This window comes from Dendropsophus ebraccatus, chromosome 14, assembly GCF_027789765.1.
Source record: "Dendropsophus ebraccatus isolate aDenEbr1 chromosome 14, aDenEbr1.pat, whole genome shotgun sequence".
NCBI lineage: Eukaryota > Metazoa > Chordata > Amphibia > Anura > Hylidae > Dendropsophus > Dendropsophus ebraccatus.
Window position 1 is genome coordinate 17,344,443 of NC_091467.1, and position 9,867 is coordinate 17,354,309.

Below are 9,867 nucleotides of genomic sequence, written 5' to 3' on the forward strand. Positions count from 1 at the left end.
TGTTGCAAAACTACAATTCCCATCATGCCTGGACAGCCAAAGCTTTAGCTTTGTGGTAGTTTTGCCACAAATTTGACACCTGTGCTATAGTAGGAGTGAAGAGCTCAGCCGTGCGCTTCTCCCAGCGCCTTGTCTAGTGATCGGTGGGGTCTGAACACCAGGATCCCAATCAATCAAACCTTGTGACATAAACACGTTAAGTATTCTGTATGTCCCCTAGCCTAAACTTACATAATGTATGCAGTTAGGGGGGAAAAAAAAAAAAAGTGTTTTTCCTCCTAGGAACAGCCCCACTTATGTGCACAGGTCATGTCTGGTATTGCAAATATAGAATCATTCACGAGTGGTAATGCCAGAAAGAGCCCACTCTTTATAAAAAAAAATTCCCACCTTTTAGTATAAAAATGGCTCAAATTATCAGCTGTTTTGGGGTGGGGTTTTTTTTGCATTTTTCCACGTTTTATTCAGACTTTTTTTGGTTGTTTTTCGTAGAAAAAAAAATCCTAGAAACTTTTTGGGGGCTGTAAATAGCTGAAAAAAAGGAACCTGCACTTAATTTTATGGCCGCAAAAATTTAAAACTCAACAATAAAAAAAAGTATCAGTTTCATTGAAGCTGTAAAATAGCTGTTTAACGGCTCAAAAATAAAAAAGCCCAAAATATTGAGGGAGATTTATCAAACATGGTGTAAAGTGAAACTGGCTCAGTTGCCCCTAGCAACCAATCAGATTCCACCTTTCATTTTCCAAAGAGTCTGTGAGGAATGAAAGGTGGAATCTGATTGGTTGCTAGGGGCAACTGGGCCAGTTTCACTTTACACCATGTTTGATAAATCTCCCCCATTGTGTGTGACCATAGCCGTATAGCAGTATGCACTGTGCACTAGTATAGAGGTGCCCACTCTGTATAAGCCCCCGTCATCGCTAGATCATCTCTAATGATAGCGAAATTCATATGAAACAAGAAGCACTAGGTAATGGCCCTATTACACTAAATGGTTTTCGGCCTTACTTGGCTGATTACTGATCAATAATCAGGCTGATAATTGTTTGTGCATGTTGGCTTGCCTTTTAACATGCGCAATTGTCTAAATGATTATCGGCCTGATCGGTCAGTATTCGGCCGATTATCGTTTTGTCTAATAGCGCATGCTGAAAGATGCACAATGTCAGCTGACCAGGGTCTTCAACATGCTGAAAGATCCCAATTATGTGGGAGACGGCCTGCTGCGTGTTGCTCTGTATAATAGGTCAACCAGCGTCCTTTTGCATGCACTTTCTAGGCATTGCTCCCACAAGCCAGAAACTTACTCCACACTGATGAGGGACAAATACCCCGAAACAGCTGTCTGTAGATGGATACTTTGCTTGGGTGGTTTCCTTGATTGGAGACATTCCTTGGCTTGGTTTCTCCTTCCCGGAGGAAGGTCTGGCTAGTTTACTGACATTGAGACGTGATGGTGTCTCTGCGGTGTTTTGGTTGATCTCCCTGAGGTCAACCACCGTCCCATAATAGGACCGCCACTGACTTCGAAGCCGCCCCAAATGATTTAAGAATCGCTATGGGAGCCAATTTTCAGTAATAACAAAGCGCTTCGTTAGGCTCGTCGGTCGGCTTGTCAGCTGGCTGCCTTTAAACTCAGTACTGCTCCGCTCAGGGTGCCTGGACAAGCTCCCAGTTTCTCAGGAGTGGTTCTCCCAATCTTCCCTAGTAGTAATCTCGAAAATGGGGATCTCCAGTTGTCATGAAACTACAGCCCCCACACTGGGAATTGTAGTTCTTCAAAACAGGGAGAACCGCAAGTTGGACACTGACTTACTTTCCAGTAAAACACACCGCTAAATACCTACAGTGTGCACGTAGCCTAACAGTATTACTGATTCAAAGGGGAAATGGGGGGTATCCATAAGGAAAGCAGTAGCAATATTGTGCCTTGCTAATTGTATACAATCCTATCAAGCAGTGAACAGGTGCGACATAGGAAGTACTTGTCAAATTTGTACAATGGGAAAAATGTGGTGCCCATTTTTTTATTATTTTTTTTTTGCAGAAATCAATAGTACAGTCGATTTTAAGAAACTTTGTAATTGGGTTTATTAGCTGAAAAATGCATTTTTATCTTGAAAAAGCAGTTTGAAGCTCTCCCCCCTGTCTTCATGGTTCTCTTATGGAGAGGGGAGGGGTGGAGGGAGATGAGGCACCAAAACAGGACAACAAAGAGTTAATTTACAGCTACATCACCGGGCTATCGCCTCTGAAGTCAGCACTGACCTCTCTGACCTCTGAATACCGGCTTTCACACAGCTCCCACTGTGTAATCCTTTGTTCTCTGCTCTCTGCTGGTGACTAATCTCCCTCCTCCCCCCTGCCCTCCCCATAGGTTACACAGGGCTCGACTGATGTAAAAGAGTCGAGATTTCCTGATAATTAGCATAGAATGACAGAGAGGAGGAAGGGGAGGAGCCTGGGGAAAGTCTTTTTGAATGTAGATAATGGCATATTTGCCTAATAAACCCAATTACAAAGTTTCTTAAAGTTGCCTGGACTATTGATTTCTGCAAAAAAATAAAATAAAATAAAAAAAACTCCAGAGTTTCATTGTCTTGCAATGTTTGCATATAACAACAACTAGAGTTCCACCACTACATAAATGCAGGATGCAACAGCAAGACCACCATTCTGTTTCTTCTGACAAAGCAAATTCTAAAAATTGTAAATTTTTTTAATAGAATCCCCTAAATCCGTCGCCTATACACCAGTAGCTTTAATGCAATAGTAAACTATACACCTGTATTATCCGCCATGCCATATCCAGAATGCATAGCCGTGTATCGGGGAAGATTGCGTTTCATTTGTTATCTCTTAGTGTCTTTAAAGCTGCAGGCAGCAACCCGTTCTCTTCCAAGGGTATGTGCACACTACGGAATTTCTGCACAGACTTCAAGCAGATTCTGCTGGACGGCCTCCGCTCATTACATAGACTTGGTGATTCTTGCCAACGTGTCAATTCTTTGGGCAGACGGCGGAATCCGTCGGCAAATATCATCGAGTCTATGGAACGGGCAGAACTTTAAGCAGATTCTGCTGGGCAGCCTCTGCTTGAAGTCTGCGCAGGCGGAATCCACTTGGAGTCTCTGCAGAAATTCCATAGTGTGCACATACCCATACATTGCATTTATCCTACAATCCTTACAATGACTGCTCAACCGCTGCCCGAAAGCTCCATATTATTAACCAAACCAGCTCCGGATTTCATAACCTAAGGTATTCTAGACTGTAATATATTGAGTATCGGCTGCGGCAGGACACATAGGAGTCATTTTCTCTGCTTGTTCAGTGGCTGCTCACTTCCTGTATACCACAACAGTGTGTACTAATAAGTGAACGTTAGTGAAAATAACGGCATTGTACGCTTTTTGGGACCAGTCACACACGTTTCTTTGCGATAAGACACATAAAACTACACACTAGTGTAGAAGACAATCACGTGTCATGATAGTGTTATGGTTGTCACCCTTGTGTCCTGTAGAAACCATTGCCAGCCATTACCATGCTATGCCGGCTGACGGGGGTTCCTCCGCACTTTGTGTATGAAATCGTTTTGTCTGGGATTTCCTCCCATTTTGCACTGTTTTACAATGCCTTGCCGGATGTGCAAATGCCAAAAGTTTTCACCTGAAAAGACTTGCCATTTTCAAGATATGTGTTCTTTGAAAACATGCTGTTTTTTTTGTTGTTTTTTTTTTTATAAAAAAAAATATTTCAGAAATTACGTCTTGTTCTTTAATTTCTCGGTTGATGAGATTTTTGCAGTCTGAATTTTTTTTTTCTTTATTGCATATACCAGAACCTGCTGTACAGAATTTGGCTCCCAGAACCTTGTATATCCGTCATGCAGGGGAGGGAGGAGGTGTGCATGCAGCAGCTCAGCACAACCTCAATGAGACTTAGGCTTGGAAAGAAAACATGATTTTATTAACTTTGCAGCGATCAGCTAAGAAACATGTATCAAATAGATACGAGGGGCTGCTGAAAAAGTCTTTGGCTTCACCCAGAAAGAAACGAGATAGGAAGATGAAACTTTACATTTATTCCACATACTCTCCACTGATGTCAACACACTTCTTACATCGGTATTCCAAGTTCTGTAAACTTTGCAAAAAGAAGGATTTTGGTTGTGCCCCAAACCATTCGTCCTTAGCAGCCATGGCATCAGAAATGGTGTGAGCTTTGGTTCCCTTGAGGTGTTTCTTCAGGTTTGGAAACAGATGATAGTCGGAGGAAGCTAGATGTGGTGAATAAGGTGGGTGGTCAACCAACTGGAAGCCTAACTCCACCAGTTTTGTCGTGGTCGCTTGTGCAGTGTGACCGGAGGCGTTTTCTTACAGGAACAAGATTCCTTTGGTGAGCTTGCCGTGCCATTTGGAACCATTGTGAAGGTCGTCTACTAGCGGCACACCCTCCTTATTCCAGAACACAGACACCATCACCTGATTTTTGCACTCTGAACCTTTTTGGACCAGGGGAACCACCGTGCCTCCACTCTTCTGACTGCTCCTTGGTTTCAGGGTGATACAAATACAAATCCAGATCTCATCAGTCACTAACCAGCTGATCCGGGAAGTTGTCACTCAAATGATTTTTCTGATTTGTTGTCAGACATTTGGGGACCCACTTTGCAGATCGCTTTTTCATGTTTAAATGTTCACGAGAAATTCCCATGTCGTCTCCTATTCCTTTAGCTGAAATTCGCAGATTCTCCAGAGGTTGTGCACAGCATCGACGATCTCCGGAACAACCACTACTCTCGGTCGTCCAGGACGTTCCTCATCATTGGTGCTGAAGCGTCCGGTTTTAAATTTAGCAGCCCAGCTCTTACCTGTAGAATATGAAGGGCACTGACCCCCCCCCCAATGCCACCGGTAATGATATGACAAATGATCAGACTCGAGCACGCTCCAGCTGCGCTCAAACAATCAGCTATGGTATATTAAAGAAAAATTTTTTCTAACATCTGGGGTGGGGGAACTTAAAAAAAACAAAAAAAAAACAAAACAAAAAAAAAAAAGACACTAAACTAATTAAAGGCTCGCCGTGGCTGCATTGCCACTCAGCCAGTCAGTGACTGGGGTGGAACATTGCTCCATTCACTGATTGACTGAGCTTTACATGGGCTCTGTCACTTTAAAAAGCTTTTGACATGTCCTTTTCTGTCTTGCTGCAGGAGATGGGGGGAGGATGAAGAGCTTAGCTGAGCGCTTCTCCCCGATCTTTTGATTGGTGGGGGTCCGAACACCCAGACAAATTAAAATGCTTGACGTGTCTCTAGAACAGGTTTTTTTTTAAGTGACAGGGACACTTATAAGGGAATCATGTCTGCACTGTACGGAGCTGCAGACATGGTCAGATAGCAGAGAAGGAGATAAAACACATGATTGCGGTCCCTTAGGGTCCATTTACACAGAAAAATCTGACAAATTATCTGCCAAAGGTCTGAAGCCAAAGCCAGAAACAGACTATAAACAGAGATCAGGTCATAAAGGAAAGCCTGAGATTTCTCCGCTTTGCAAATCCATTCCTGGCTTTGGCTTCAAATCTTTGGCAGATAATCTTTCTGTGTATATGGAGCCTTAGCTGATGGCTGTTTGAAAAAAATTGTGTTTTCACAAGCATGCACGCCTCCTCTACATGACTGACGTATAGGGCTCATGCAAGTAGGGAAGGGTGGGGGAGGGGGGAGGCATGCATGCTGCAGCTCAGCACCACCTCTACAATTTTCGAGCTTAGAAAACACAATTTTATAACTTTGCAAATAAGCAACAGCTAAGAGACAGATATCCTTGTATCAGCTATCATATACAGCTGATAGATTACCTTTAAGCTAATGTCATTCACCCCCCGGCTGCCTCAGCTGTCAATGACCCCTTGTATTTGTACCCATATTTCCCCGATAGTTACTCTGTACAGCTCAGAGGAGCAACGATTCTCCAGCTTAAACCCTGACCATACGTACATTTTGGTGCAATGGTCCAGGTACCCCTCGTCCTCTAATGCCCTCATTTACAGTAATGGGCATGATTTATAGGTATATTTGCCTTTACTGTAGTTATATAATCACATAACGTGTCCTGAATTTGCCAAGCAGGCTTCCTGGAATATATTTCAGGAACAAAAGCTGGAGAACAAATATAACTTTCTGTTGATCTCCAGGATGGGTGCCAGCAATTCTCATCCAAGAACCAGGCAGTGGGAGTAATAAGAGCCAGAAGAGACGAGCTGGGTGTGCAACCTGCTGCGAGGTGAAGAACGCGGGGATGAGGACACCGCTGCAGCCATGAGGCCCAGGTGCAGCAATCATCCTCCATAGTATAGATAGATCCCATGCACTCAAGCTCCAGTGTCTACCACCTAAGGGATTTAGGTTATTAGATGAGATAATAAGCGTTTTCCTTTACAATACCAAGCAGACTAATAAGTCCCTATGTTGTGATATAAACAGCAGAAGCATCAAGTATATAGGGGGAGTTGGTTTTCACATCCTGGGAAAGCTGGGTGACAACCTCTATGGGTGTATGGGGTATGACTAGGAAACCACCAAGCAGATAATTGGGATATACCATGTTTCTCCGAAAATAAGACCTACCTCAAAAATAAGGCCTAGTGTCATTTTGCAGGCTATTTGGAGTAGGCATGAAATATAATCCCTACTCCAATAATAAGCCCTAGTTATAGTCAGCTGACCGGATCCCTGACACTGGGGGCTGAGTATCAGCCAATCAGGGCCAGACTTGTTATGCTCCGCCCCCACCTGCTCAACACAAGCTGCAGGGGAGGAGGAAGGGTAAGAAGATGCACAGTAGGGGAGATTGAATATGGGGGATGGAGGAGGGTACGTGGGCAACTACAGAGGGGGAAGTATAACGTATAGGGACTACCTGCAGAAGTGGATGTATACAGTATGGGGGACAACCTGTAGAGGGGAAAGGGAGGTATACAGTATGAGGGAACAACTACAGAGGGGGGAGGGAGGTATACAGTATGAAGGCCTAACTACAAGGGGGGGGGGGGGGTAAACAGTATGGGGACTACCTGCAGAGGGGGATCTTTACAGTATAGGGACTACCTGCAGGGGGATGTATACAGTATGGAGGAGCAACTACAGAGGGGGAAGGAGGTATACAGTATGGGGACTACCGGCAGAGGGGGGGATGTATACAATATGGGGGAACAACTACAGAGGGAGGTGCACAGTATGGAGGGAACAACTACAGGGGGGATATATACAGTGTGGGGGACTACCTGCAGAGGAGGGAGGGCGGTATATACAGTATTGGACAACTATGGGGGGGATGTATACAGTATGGAGGCAGCAGCTATAGAGGGGGAGATGTATACAGTAGTATAGGGTAACAACAGAGGAGGGAGGGAGGTATACCGTATGGAGGGTAACTTACAGTATAGGAGCCACAACAGTGGGACATACAGTATGGTGGATAACTACTGTATAGAGTAGGGATACAGTATAGAGGCATACTCCAAAAATAACACCTAACAGTCCTAGCCTTTTTTTTTTTTAAGAGAAAAATGATTTAAGACCCTGCCTTATTATCAGAGAAACACAGAAGTCACAGAGGGGAAACCCATCAGTGTATGGCCATTGTATCACTGAATGTCATTGACCTGACCTATTGCTGCAACTGTATAACACACCATGAGCCACTCTTCTGCAGATCCCAGCTGATCTATAGGTCATAATGAAGCTGAATACGTCTGTACATAACATGTGGAACACTGATGTGATACCGACATCGACTCCAACCCTGGAACAACTCCCAGACCTGAGATAATAAGGAAGGAAGACAAACAAGGGATTTATCGGAATCTTATTTAATAAGAATAATTCTACAATTGCTGAGAGTGAGAAGACAGAGTCTGAAAATACAGCTTCTTCCAGGCAGACACACATTCTACGTACAAATATATATATATGCACTATATGCTTTCCAAGGATAAAGGACACTTTACTGACTGACAGATAATACAGGTGACCTGGGAACGCACGGCTTTCATGCACAGAAGATGAACGTCCATGTAAGCTGTGTAATACATCCGTCATATCGTACATACACATGGCCATGATTTACACAACAGCGGATCCCATCGGAAGAAAAATCCTCAAATAGGATCCATTCCCACTGTCTTAAGAAATATAGGAATTCAATATAGAAAGTCTACAATTTCTCAAATAGGTGCTGTCACTTAAAAAAAAAAAAAAAGTCTAAAGATTTCCTCGATTGTGGTCTGGATGTTCAGATCCCCATGTTCGCGTGTTCTCTCCTGTGAGTGTGTTACTTACAATACAAGTCTATGGGACCAGCTAGAAAGCCGCTTAGCCATGCACTTCTCTCCTGCACATTAGAATTACAGATGAGCGAATCGCTGATCTCAATGAAGCAAATCGATTCGTTCGATCAGCGCTCTGCTCATTCAGCCCGCAGCCTCAGTGCCGCTTCGCTCCCTGCCACTCTTCACAGGATGCCAGGAAAAGCTGAATCCAATTCTTGGAAACTTCTCCCAGTTTGCCAGGATTGGATCCAGCTTTTCCCTGGCACCTGGGGTGGAGCAGCACTGAAAGGCTGCGGGCTTGATGAGCAGAGCGCTGATCGAACAAAGCACTTTGCTCATCAATGGATCTGCATCGCAGAGGGGAGGGGGATATCGCCGATAGCACAGGCTGGTGCCCCCGAAAAGATTGTCGCCGATTGTATGGGAACTGGGAGGCAATTAAAAAAAGGATCGTCCCAGAGACAGCGCCAATCCATTAAGGTAAAAAAAAAAAAAAAGCACAGTGGTGTACCTGATGTTTTGTTTTTTAAAGTGACAGGTACACCTGAATACATCTTTATAGTAAATGGATGTTAAACTGGTTATCAAGACAAGATTATTATTAGGATAGAAAGGTCAGATCAGAGTGGAGTGAGAGTCAGTGAATCTGCACTCACCAACCCCTCAGCTACTGGTACCATTCAATTGCCGACAGTGACTCCTTCCCGCTCGTGTAACTAAAATTAACCTGGTGCCATGGTTGTGGTGAAAAGCGCTCTTTCATTCAATGAAGCGTGCCCTAGGCCTACAACGTCTCTTCTCCTCCCGCCCCCCTTGCCTTTAGTTCCGCCCCCCTGACCATATTTCTTTTATTGAGCCCTGGTTGTTATACTACACACGTGTTGGAGTGATCAGTAGTGGCCAAGCCTCTTGTTCTAGGTTACCGCGGCCTGCGCCATCTTCAGGATCTGTCACTTGTGCGGCGCAATCGCTGGGTGGAAGCCATACCTCTCACAAAGATTATGCTGCACAAGTGACAGATCCCAAACGCTGGTGAAGATGGTGCAGGTGCGCTAGAATAAGGCCACGCCTCATTGACAACACTGCACATTTTTCGCCCCAACCATGGCACCAGGTGAATTTTGAGGAGTCACACAACAGGGGAGGATGTCTGTCAGCAAATGAATGGTACCAATGGTTTGGGGGGTGGGTGTACAGATTCACTTTAAACAGAACAGCATTTGTCTTATTCAATTGAGCGGTACAAAGGTAGAGAACCTTGCTGAAGCGGTGATTCTAGAACTAAGGTGATGAACGCTGCATAGGCTGCAGCACTCAGAAGTTGTTTGATCTAACATATACCATCAAATTTCATTAGGGAGGATAACCACTTTAATTTCTCGGATACACAGCTCCAAATTCCCTGCGTGGCCACAGATTTAGAGCATAGCAATCTGGTCGCCTGTAACCACCATTACGGCTTTGGCGTTCGCTGCATATGGTTATGCACTGAAATCCATAATAGAACAGTAAGGCGTTATG